This window comes from Primulina tabacum, chromosome 1 (assembly GCF_025594145.1).
Source record: "Primulina tabacum isolate GXHZ01 chromosome 1, ASM2559414v2, whole genome shotgun sequence".
Taxonomy (NCBI): Eukaryota; Viridiplantae; Streptophyta; class Magnoliopsida; order Lamiales; family Gesneriaceae; genus Primulina; species Primulina tabacum.
Window position 1 is genome coordinate 45,426,663 of NC_134550.1, and position 11,070 is coordinate 45,437,732.

Sequence of the window (11,070 nt, forward strand, 5' to 3'; positions counted from 1 at the left end):
TCCGAGACGTAGAGATGGTAGGCCGGAGAGGGAGCAGAAGAACAAATTCAGTGTCATCACGTCCTCAGATGAGATCAGAACAGCCTCTTCTTGAGGAGACTGGACGTGAACAACCTCATCCTGAGACGAGGGCCGAACAACTTCGTACAGATGAGAATGTGGGGAATTTGATCCTGGAACAATTGGGGTAAATTCATTAAACAAGACATAAACAAGGCCACGAAGAGGAACCGAGAATCTATGTTTGCTGAAGAGCATGCCACTCGCCAGGAAAGAGAGGAGAAAGCGGAGGGCCGTCAGAGCAAAGTCGAAGAGACGCGGCCCCTCCCAAGTGGAGAGAATCTGGAGATGGAAGAGATGTAGATGGAAATAAGAATGTTGAGACAGAAATTGGGAAACAGAGCTCCAACGTCCCAAGAAAGAGAGTCCTTTTTCCCCCGCCATTTTGGAGGAAAGGCTTCTCCCAAGTTTTCGACAGTCGGGAGAGTATGTTGGACGTACTGACCCAGATAAACACTTGGGAAGATTTGAGAATGCGACTTTGTTACATCAATATTCAAATGGAGTTAGGTGCAGGGTGTTACTTGGCACGCCCGTGAGATCAGCTCAGCAGTGGTTTAATATGATGCAGCCCAACTCCAAACGTTCTTTCGAAAATTTTTCTACGTCTTTCTTACACAGATTTTCTAACAGCAACAGGTACCAGAAAAATTATCTAAGCATGTTTGTGATGAAGCAACAAGAAGCAGAAACTTTGTGAGAATTTATCCAGCGTTTCAAAAATGCAGCACTGGAGATACCAGGGGCGACCCCTGACATTATGATAAGTGCTTTCACTCAAGAACTGAGAGGAGGAGAATTCTTCAAATCCCTACTCAAGAAATCTCCATTGAGCTATGATTATCTTTTAGCTCGGGCAGAAAGGTACATGAACCTAGAAGATGCACAACGACACAAGAGGATGGAGCAGCGACCTGGAGGAAGTAAGGTTGAGGGGGTGGAGAGAGGGGGTAGGAAAAGAGGTGTTTGAGAGAGATATGAGGATAAAGCTAGAGGTAGAAGATAATTCTCATCTCATGTTCCTCTGAATAGGAATCGAGACAAGGGATGGATGTAAGGGAATTAGAAGGGAAATGGGAGAAATCGCAGAAGGTTGAGAATGATGCTATATTGCCTCCACTTGATAGACAAGAGAAAAGAAGAGCATACTTACCACCTTAGAAAATATTACCCTTGGCTTTTTTGTTAATGTATTTCGTTTCTGAATTTGTCCTGTGTAATCGGTTGAAAATTAATAAAACAAAGTTCTTGTATTAAGTTCATGGATTTTGTTCTATTATGAGGATGACATCAGCTGAAGTTTACCTACTTGGGCTACGCCTAGTAGAGGAGAAGAAGTGAGGAGATTGAAAATTAAACTTTTCTACTTGGGCTATGCCTAGTATATGAGAAGAGGTGAGAAGATTGAAAATTAAATTTTCCTACTTAGCCATGCCTAGTAGAGGAGAAGAGTTGAGGAGATTGAAAATTAAATTTTTTTACTTGGGCTACGCCTAGTAGAGGAGAAGAGGTAAAGAGATTGAAAATTAAATTTTCCTACTTGGGGTATGTCTAGTAGAGGAGAATAGGTGAGGAGATTGAAAATTAAATTTTTCTACTTGGGCTACGCCTAGTAGGGAATAAGAAGTGAGGAGATTGAAAATTAAATTTTCCTACTTGGGTTATGCCTAGTAGATGAGAAGAGTTGAGGAGATTGAAAATTAAATTTTCCTATTTAGACTATGCCAAGTAGAGGAGATGAGGTGAGTAGATTGAAAGTTAAATTTTCTTACTTAGGCTATGCCTAGTAGATGAAAAGAGTTGAGAATATTGAAATTTATTATTTTCCTGCTAAGGAATCTCCTAGCATATGAGTCATGGGGTGAGGAGATGGAATTTATTATGTTCCTGCTAAGACATCACCTAGTAGAGAAGTTAGGGGTGAGGAGATGGAACTTTTATTTTCCTGCTAAATCATCGCCTAACAGAGGAGTCATGGGGTGAGAATGTGGAATTTATTATTTTCCTACTAAGGCATCGCCTAACATAGGAGTTAGATGTGAGGAGGTGAGACTTTTATTTTCCTTCTTAGGCATCGCATAACAAAAGAGTCAAGGGTGAGGAGGTGGAACTTTTATTTTCCTGCTAACACATCGCCTAGCAGAGGAGTCATGCGGTGAGGATGTGGAATTTATTATTTTTCTACTAAAGCATAGCCTAGCAGAGGAGTTAGAGGTGAGGAGGTGGAACTTTTATTTTCCTGCTTAGGCATCGCATAGCAGACGAGTCAGGGGTGAGGAGGTGGAACTTTTATCATCCGGGCTGTGCCTAGTAGAGGAGAAGAGATGGAGATACTGAAAATTAAATTTTACATACTTAGGCTAAGCTTAGTAGAGGAAAAGAGGTGGTGAGAAAAAAAAATTAAATTTTACTTACTTGGGTTGCGCTTAGTAAAAGAGAAGATGTTGGAACATTTCATGTTCGCAATCTTGATTTTGACATTTAAAAAAAAATTATTTTGTTTTTAATGATTTTACCTAAGTCGACAGAAACTGGAACTGATCAGGATCCGAACTGATCAGTTATCGAGCCAAAACTGAATATATCGAGACGGAAACTGAAAGCACCAATTGATCGCTCAAACTGAACCAGTTCAGCTGAAATATCAAAATACGAGTTCAACTGATTGTCTAGATGATAGGCAGTTCAGCAGAAAATCTTCAGAAGCCCGGCCAGCTGATGAAGAGCTCAAGTGATGAAGAGTTCAGCTGACTAGTTCAGCTGAAGCAGCGAAATCAGTTCAACTGATGAGCCAACTGATTTCACCGAACCTGTTCAAAATTAGTTCAACTTACCAGTTCAGAACAACAGTTAGGAATCAATCAGTTTGCAGAACGCGACAAGCTTATTCTATAGAATCCATCTGTGCGCACTGAGCAAAAGCTTTTGTCCAGTCAAAGAACAATAATAGACGTTGGAGCAGTGCTTAAAGCCAAAACGTTCTAGAATGGCTGTCGAAAAGTACAAGACAAATGTCGAGGAACAGATTCAAAGTGCAACGTTCATATTTGATTAGTCTTGATGTACGGTCTCATAGCCTCTATAAATACAATATCAAGACCATCAACAAATAAGAAGTGTGTGAAGATCAAAAGAGAAAAAGGGCATGTCAACTGCTTAGTCTAGAAGCAAAATTCTCAGTGTGTGAGAACACTTTTGTATTGTATTCGTAGTTCAGTTCTCACACACGCACACACACAATCACTAACACATACAAAAAATTGAGTGTACTGATAAGTTGAGCGAGTCTTGCACAAATACGTAAAACTTGTGTATGTAGTCTTTGACACATAGAAGTTAAACAAGTGCTGGCTGAAAGGTGTTGCCTTCAGTCTAGGCTAGGAGCTCAGTTAGACAATAGTGTAAGTCTTAAGCTGAGTGGGTTTGTACAAAGTGTTGTATAAATCAAAGTCTTCTAGTAGAACATACCCGAGGTGGTAGAAGGGGTAACGTATAAGCAATTTAAGTCTCCGAACATCCATAAACATATCTTGTGTATTTAACTACTTAACTTTTGTTTTAAAACTGATTTGATAAATTCGACCTGTTATCAGTTTAATTCTCACCATAACTGAATTGATATATTCAAGAACTGATCCTCCTTATTTCAGTTATTCATTTTCCACAAGTTACAAGCTTTAAACCGATTAGCTTTCTTAACGAAAGATTATTTCTAGTATTTTTCGCTTGGTTTTAAATCAAACTAGATCTAATTCATCGGTGTTTACATTCTTAGAACATGAGCTATTGCAGCTCATTGAGAACATTGTATTTGAAGCAACTTCAAAGGTACCCGAACCGATCTATCAGAAGAGTTGGGGGGATTGAAAATTAAATTTTACCTACATAGGCTATGCCCAGTAGATGAGAATATGTGCGGAGACTGAAAATTATAATTTTCTTACTAAGGTTGAAGCCTAGTAGATAATCTTGAGGTGGTAAGGGTGAATGTTGGAGCATAGTAGAAGAGCTTGGGTAGTGAGGGTAAAGGTTGAAGCCTAGTAGAGGAACTCGAGGTGGTGAGGGGAAAGGTTGGATCATAGTAGATGAGCTTGAGGTGGTAAGAATGAAGAGCTTGAAATATGGAGAATGATGGTTCATAATTTTCCTACTAAGGCTGAAGCCTAATAGATGAGCTTGAGGTGGTGAGGGTGAAGTATGGACCCTAGGTAGAGGACCTCGAAGTGAGAAGAGCAAGGCCGCGAGGTTATGGGGTGTTGGGGCAAGGGTTGAGGTGAGGCTGCAAGTTATGGGCAAGATCAGAAGGGGGGCTACAGGTGAGGCTAAATAGGGGCAATTGCAAGGTAAGGCTAAGGCCAGCGCAGGAGGGCGAGGAAGCAGAAGGGGCAACGCGAGGCGAGGCAGCTGCAGGTAGGGGGGAGCGCGCGACGGGCGAGAGGCTGGAAGGGCGAGGGGATTTTGCGAGGCAGTGGGCGAGGATGGGAGAAAACACGGAGAGCGGCAGGTGAGGTGCAGGTGCGCTCGAGGAGGGCAGCAGTGAGGCTTGTGTTGGCGACGCCTGGCGAGGGTGTGCAAGGATGTGCGTGGGCAAGCGCGCAGGGCTGTGTGGGCAAGGCAGCGAGGGGCTGTGGCTGGCGAGGCAAGGGCTAGGGCGTAAGCCAAGCTCCGCAGGGCGAGGACTCGGGAGAGTGGCAACGGTGGGGAGATAGCGTGGGCGAGTCATGGCTGTGGCGAGATTGCAGGGCTGTGCGGGAGGCGGCTGCTGGCGAGGGAGAAGAGTTGCATGCTGAGGAGATTATAGGCGAGGGATTGCGAGAGAAAGACGGGCGAGGATGAGCAGGGGCTGGCGAAGGATGGCATGGGTGATTAAGAGCGAGGGCTGTGATGGGTGAGCAAAGATTGCGGGTGGGCGAGGCTCGCGAGTGGGGGAGAGTACGTGTGCTAGTAAGGGAAAATACGTGGGGAGAGCTGATGAGTGGTAGGAGAAGAATACACAACTCACATGTTGTAAGCCGATGACAACGCAATTAATCGAATTTCGAACATGCGATTCAGTTCGACTTGGTGATACCCTATGAAAATGCCCATCAAGATCAGGTCCATACCAGACAGGCCCAGTTACTCTCCTATAAATACCAGGTTTGAGTGTTCAATTCAAAAATTCAATATATTGATTTTTAGCGGCACCCTTAGCTGCTCTCTCATTATATTCCCAGTCTCTGACTTGAGCATCGGAGGGGCTATGGCGGGACACCCTTCGGGCCCCCTTCTAATGGTCTCCTTCGTAATTTCAGGCCTAGAGTAAATTCGAGGTCTGTATTCGGACTAGTGTCACCTGCTGGAATCGAGCCCTAAATTTTCAGTGAGTATCAATGAGATACATAAAAAAAATTCAAAAATATTAAAAGCTTCGTATTTATATCTACGTACAATTATAATGTCTATTTTAAATATACACACTATGTAACTTAAGTTGTCGTATTTTTGTATTATAACTCTAATTTGTGAAAGTTTAGTTTTATTCAGTATAACTTTGTTTTTTTAGTTGTGTTCAAAAATATTCCATCTAGGACCGCATAGGTAGTAGAAGATTTCTCACTGCCTTGATTTTTACAAAAGTTATACTTCTGAATGTTGTTACATTAATCAATCGCCTAGATTCTAGATTAATAAATAAATTGTTTAACTTTTAAATTTTTATAAAGATTATTTGGCATTCGATCAACTTGTATCGAATCAATAGGATAAATATGACATAGATTTTGAGTTTTAATCCGACATACAAAAATTGTTGAAGAAATATGAAGATGAACTACAAGAATATGTGAGGCCCTTAGCTCCTAATCGTTATTACAATGCAATTTGATTAGTGTTTATTAATTACAGCGGAAAACGAGTGAAAATGTTATTTACAATGAGCCCAAAACATATCATTATAATACTAAAATAATATTTCATCTCACATCATAAAATATGCTCACACATAATCAAAACCAACTACATACAAACAAGTCATATCCTCGGGACATGCCCCGGTATATAGATACATATACATATATAATGGGATAGACCACCAAACCTCAACTCAGATATGACTCCCTCCAGAAGTACCATCTCCGGTCTCCTCATAACTTGGAGTACCTGCCATTGTCCACACATAAAGACAACAACGGTCCCCCTTGGGGGTGAGCAAAGCTCCGTATAGAACAACCATCATATATACAACATATATCTACACAGTGATATATGATATGCAATGCTTGTATGTTGTGGAGATATCAAATCAAATGCCCATCCACTGGGCATATATCAAAATCAATCGAATCGCTATCAAATCAAGGCCCGAACTGGCTCACGGCCTCAATCAGGGATACTCGTATCATAGCGTCGACAAAACACCATCAAATCTCAAATCTCAATTAATCATCGGGGCCACTAATGACTATGCTTTAAGGACCACATAATGCCAAACATAGCATCGTGTTCAGAAACCCCAGAATCAAATCCAATCATAATAGGTATCCAAGTATAATAGCTCAATGTGTATGTCATGTATGCCACATCAACTCAACAAATAAGGCATATAGACATATATTCTCAATCAAATCAATCAGACATATATCATATTATACAGATACTTGTCGTATGTTACTCAGTCGCAACATACCTTAATTCTTCGTTTCCAGTCCACTATAGCCTTAAATTTCAGTATAAAAATCTATCTACATCAATAACACGTTCATTTTAGTTAATAAAATCATTCAAAATCAACAATATAAGTTTCAAATATCTTTTTAAACTTTGAAAATTCATATCAAATCAAAATCATAACATAATTCAATTCCGACTTCAAAACTTAGTTTCTTGTCAGTTATTCCACCACATATATGAATCTCGACTTCAAATACACGCTATTCCAGCATTTCAATAATGAAAGCTGCTGAAATCAAAAGAATAGTACCTCAAAAGAAAGCTCTCGACGCGAGGAAAGCTACTGAAATCAAAAGAATCTTACCTCAAAAGAAAGCTCTAGACGCGATGATTCCGAATATATAATTCGTCTCACGTTTGGATAACGCTTCGAAGTCAATTTGTATGCGAGAATTCGAGTTTCCTCATGTCTCTGTCGAAGGCTCTAAAGGAAATGACCAGAACCTTCATTCTTATCACTTAAATATTGTGCAGTTCGATGGACTCTCGGAGGACGGAACAAAATCCGCGCTCGGGTACGCCTAGTGTAGAACCCATAAATCAGACTACGTATAAGTCATGCATAATTTCTAATATTTAAATTAAAATAATTTTTATGCATGTGGATTTAAATTATTTTCTTTAAATTTAGTTATTTTATGCAGTATTTTAATTGTTACCTTTTCAGTTAAATAAGTGAGGCCGGACTGGAGTTGGAGTATTGAGATAAAATTTAATATTAAGAAAGCATTCCCAGAATTTATTTTAGATAAATAATAAGTTAATTCAATGTAAAAGAAGGTTTAAGGAATTATTTAAAGTGATCTAAATATTTAGCCATGCATGCGAGATAATGTTATTCCTTAATTAATTTATTAAAATATTTACTGGGTAGATAAAACACTAAAGATTTAAAATTTAATAATTTAGAAATATTTTCCCTCCATTTAGCATGCAATTTTCGGCCCTCACCATAAAATATTTAATTTTATTTGTCAACTCATTTCCTTGATTCCTTTCTTTATCCATTTTCTTGGGAGACAATTCCATCATACTTAATCTTCAATTATTAATCATTTAGCTATTTTCCTATCCCTTTTTGAATGAATTATCGGCCACCTCCTTGGAAGATTGAATATTTGTTTAACAACTCACCTTTGATTCATTTCCCTAATCTTTTCCTTGGTATGATAATCCATTCCTTTTAATCACCAAAATTATTAAATAAACAATATTTCTACCCTTGTTTTCATAGCAATTTTCAGCCATTCAACCCCCAATATCATCAATAAAATCAAATAATATCACCATTATTTCCTTATCTCACAAATTCAAAAGAAGCAAGATATGATCTTGCCATTCTATCCCACTTTATTTGTAGACTTTCCCTCATTTCCCTAACCATTTCCTCCCCTCGATTCCCACCGAAATTTGAGAGCATTTTCAGAGGAAAAATCGTGAGGTGCTTGAGGGGAAAAACAAGAGAGAAAAACAAAAGAGAAAACGAGAAAGCGAAGCACTCCGCCTCCTCCGCGTCGCGTCATCGTAATCGTTTGTTTTATTTTCAAAACAAATTTCCAGGCATGTTTATATTTTTATTTACTCCTCAATCAAGTCATATTATTATTTTAAAACATCATATGTGCATGAATCATGAAGGAAAAAAAACCGAAATTTGTTCAAGTCATTTTCGAAAATTGTGTGCAGAATTTTTCGGGTTCCTTGTGCTCCTCACGATTTCGGCTGTTTTGATGGTTTCAGGTGGTTGGCTCGACCCTAGGCTCCCAAGGCTGCACCTAGGCACGTACTAGGGTGTGTCAAGACCATGTTGGTCCATTAGTTCAAGCCCCATGCATGCTGGAAATCAGTAACGACAGCAACTTTTCCCTAGTGTCACAATGAGTCTCGAATTTTTCAGTTTGCTGTCAAGGGTGATGCTTCTGATCTTGGCTGCCCTAAGGGCTATAGCCATGGTTAGAAAATCTCCTTTTTATGTCTAAGACGAGACCAAGTCGGCCTTTCAAGACTTGGTCCATGGCTACATCGGTTTTTCAAAATAAAACAAGACAAGCACCCCCCCCCCCCTTCGAACCCTTTTTCAATTTCTGCATGTGTGCTCTCGGTTTTGGTGGTTTGGGGTGGACCTTGTTTGACCTCTGTCCCTTAGCCCTGGTTCACACCATACCTCTTGATGTCTAGATCATGCCATGGTCAATCAAATAGGCCACTGGAATGGTCCGTGACTGCAAGAACAAGCGAGACACCCCACGCGTGCATATGCGTTCTCGGGTGGAACTTCGAGTTGTTGCTGGTGTTGTTTGAATTGTGGCTGGCCTAGGGCCCTTAGCCATGGTTCAAACCAAACCCTAGGATGTTGGTAAGAGGCTCTAGTCAGTGGTTCAAACCCCAATGGCCATTAGCCTTGCAAACGACGCAAGGAAACACACCAACAGCTGCTGTATTTTTGACAGCAACTGTACCTGCAGTTCAGAGGTGTGTTTTAGGTTCTTGGTTGGCATTTAGCCTATGGCCTTGGACTGGACAGTGCCTCATTGAGTTAGGAAGGTCATGTTTTTGGCCATTTATGATTCGGTTAAGTTTAGAGGTCGTACGAGAATTTACGGTGCAATGTGCCAAAGTGACTCTCGAAAGAGCGTTTCATGTTTTGGCCTCCATTCACCAAAATTTCGAGTACTGTAATTTTAGGGGCATTATTTCATCATTTTAGGTGTATTTTAATCATGACTAAATGATGGTTCGGTGTTGGTTCGGGTTGAAACGGAGTCATGATTAAATAATAAGTTGTTGGACGTAATTGTCTCGTTTTTGGGTTCAATTACAAAGTTTTGGTCAAGTTAAACCATTGCATATTTTTCATGTTAAATTTAGGTCGCAGTGAGCCTGGGAACGATCCAATCCATTCGGTAAAATTAATACAGGATATTTGTTTATGTTACTTAATTATATTACGTGCATAAAAATATAAAATGTTCATTTTTGAGATTTATGCGATATTGCTTGTGGCCACTTCACTATCATGGGACGACAACTTATCATGGGATTATTACTTCACCCGGTGGTCATTTATCGGTTCATGCTCAGTTATTGGTACGGATATCCAGTCCAAGGGCTGTGATGATCTCTACCGCCAAGTATACTGTGGTTTAGTCTGATCAGGCGATTCAGTTCAGTTCAGTTCAGGGGCCACTAGCGTAGAACATAATCTCAACAGAAAATTTATGACATGTTATTTTATGACAGGGCTCGATTGAACAAACATTTCACTTATGATTTTCAGTTCAGTTATGCACGTATTATAATTACTCATGACATGATATTTTCACTTTGCATGCGATTTTATTATTATTACTCGTTATTTATGATATATGCATGCTGAGTCTTTAGACTCACTAGACTTGATTGTTGTAGGTACTGATGAGGTCGGGATCGAGGGCGGGGACCAGTGAGCCATCTTGGGTCGGCAGTAGTGGAACCCGAGGACCTCATTTTCAGCATTTACCATTTTTATGCCAAAACATTTTATCTTTTGTTGGATTATTTTAAATTGTTATTTTGCAAACAATAATTACTTCCGCTGCTATTTTGAACATTAAACTTTTTATCAGTTTATTTCATGAATGAGACATTTTATTTATTTAAAGAGAAAATTTTAAATTTTTCCGCAAATTTTCAAATACGAATTTCGGGCCTCTAAAGCTGGTATCAGAGCCGACCTCTCTTAGTACGGTGTGGTTCGGGGACGAACCAAGCGGAAGCTGGTGGGCATGTGAGGCCCGGGGCCGAAGAGGGACGGGGGGGTGATCGCCGGTGCCATGAGGTTGCACGGACAATGAGCGGCTCCTGGAAGCCTTCTAGGTGGAGGGAACATGAATGAACCGATCTCACACCGGAATGAGAGGGATTCCGAGACTGTTCAATGTAATGGACTGTACAGTTGAAGAGGGCTTAAAAGATTTGATTGGTACTACTCATATCACGAAGATGCATCTTCTTTTCGGTAGCTCATCACATAAGAACTCCAAAGTTAAGCGTGCTTAAATTGGGGCAATTTTGGGATGGATGACCTCCTGGGAAGTTTCCCAGGGTGCGTGTGAGTGAGGACATAAGCACGCTAGGAAAGACTCGTCTTGGTACAGTGAGGACAGTCATCAAATCTGGGGTGTTACAGTTTGTATCAGAGCCTATGTTCTTGTAAAGGGTTGTACTACTACTGACCTCGAGAAGCTCACGAAGTCACGTCTTCGGTCTGTAAGTTTTACTTCTACGCATTTTATTTAAAGCATGAATTATTTTAACTGC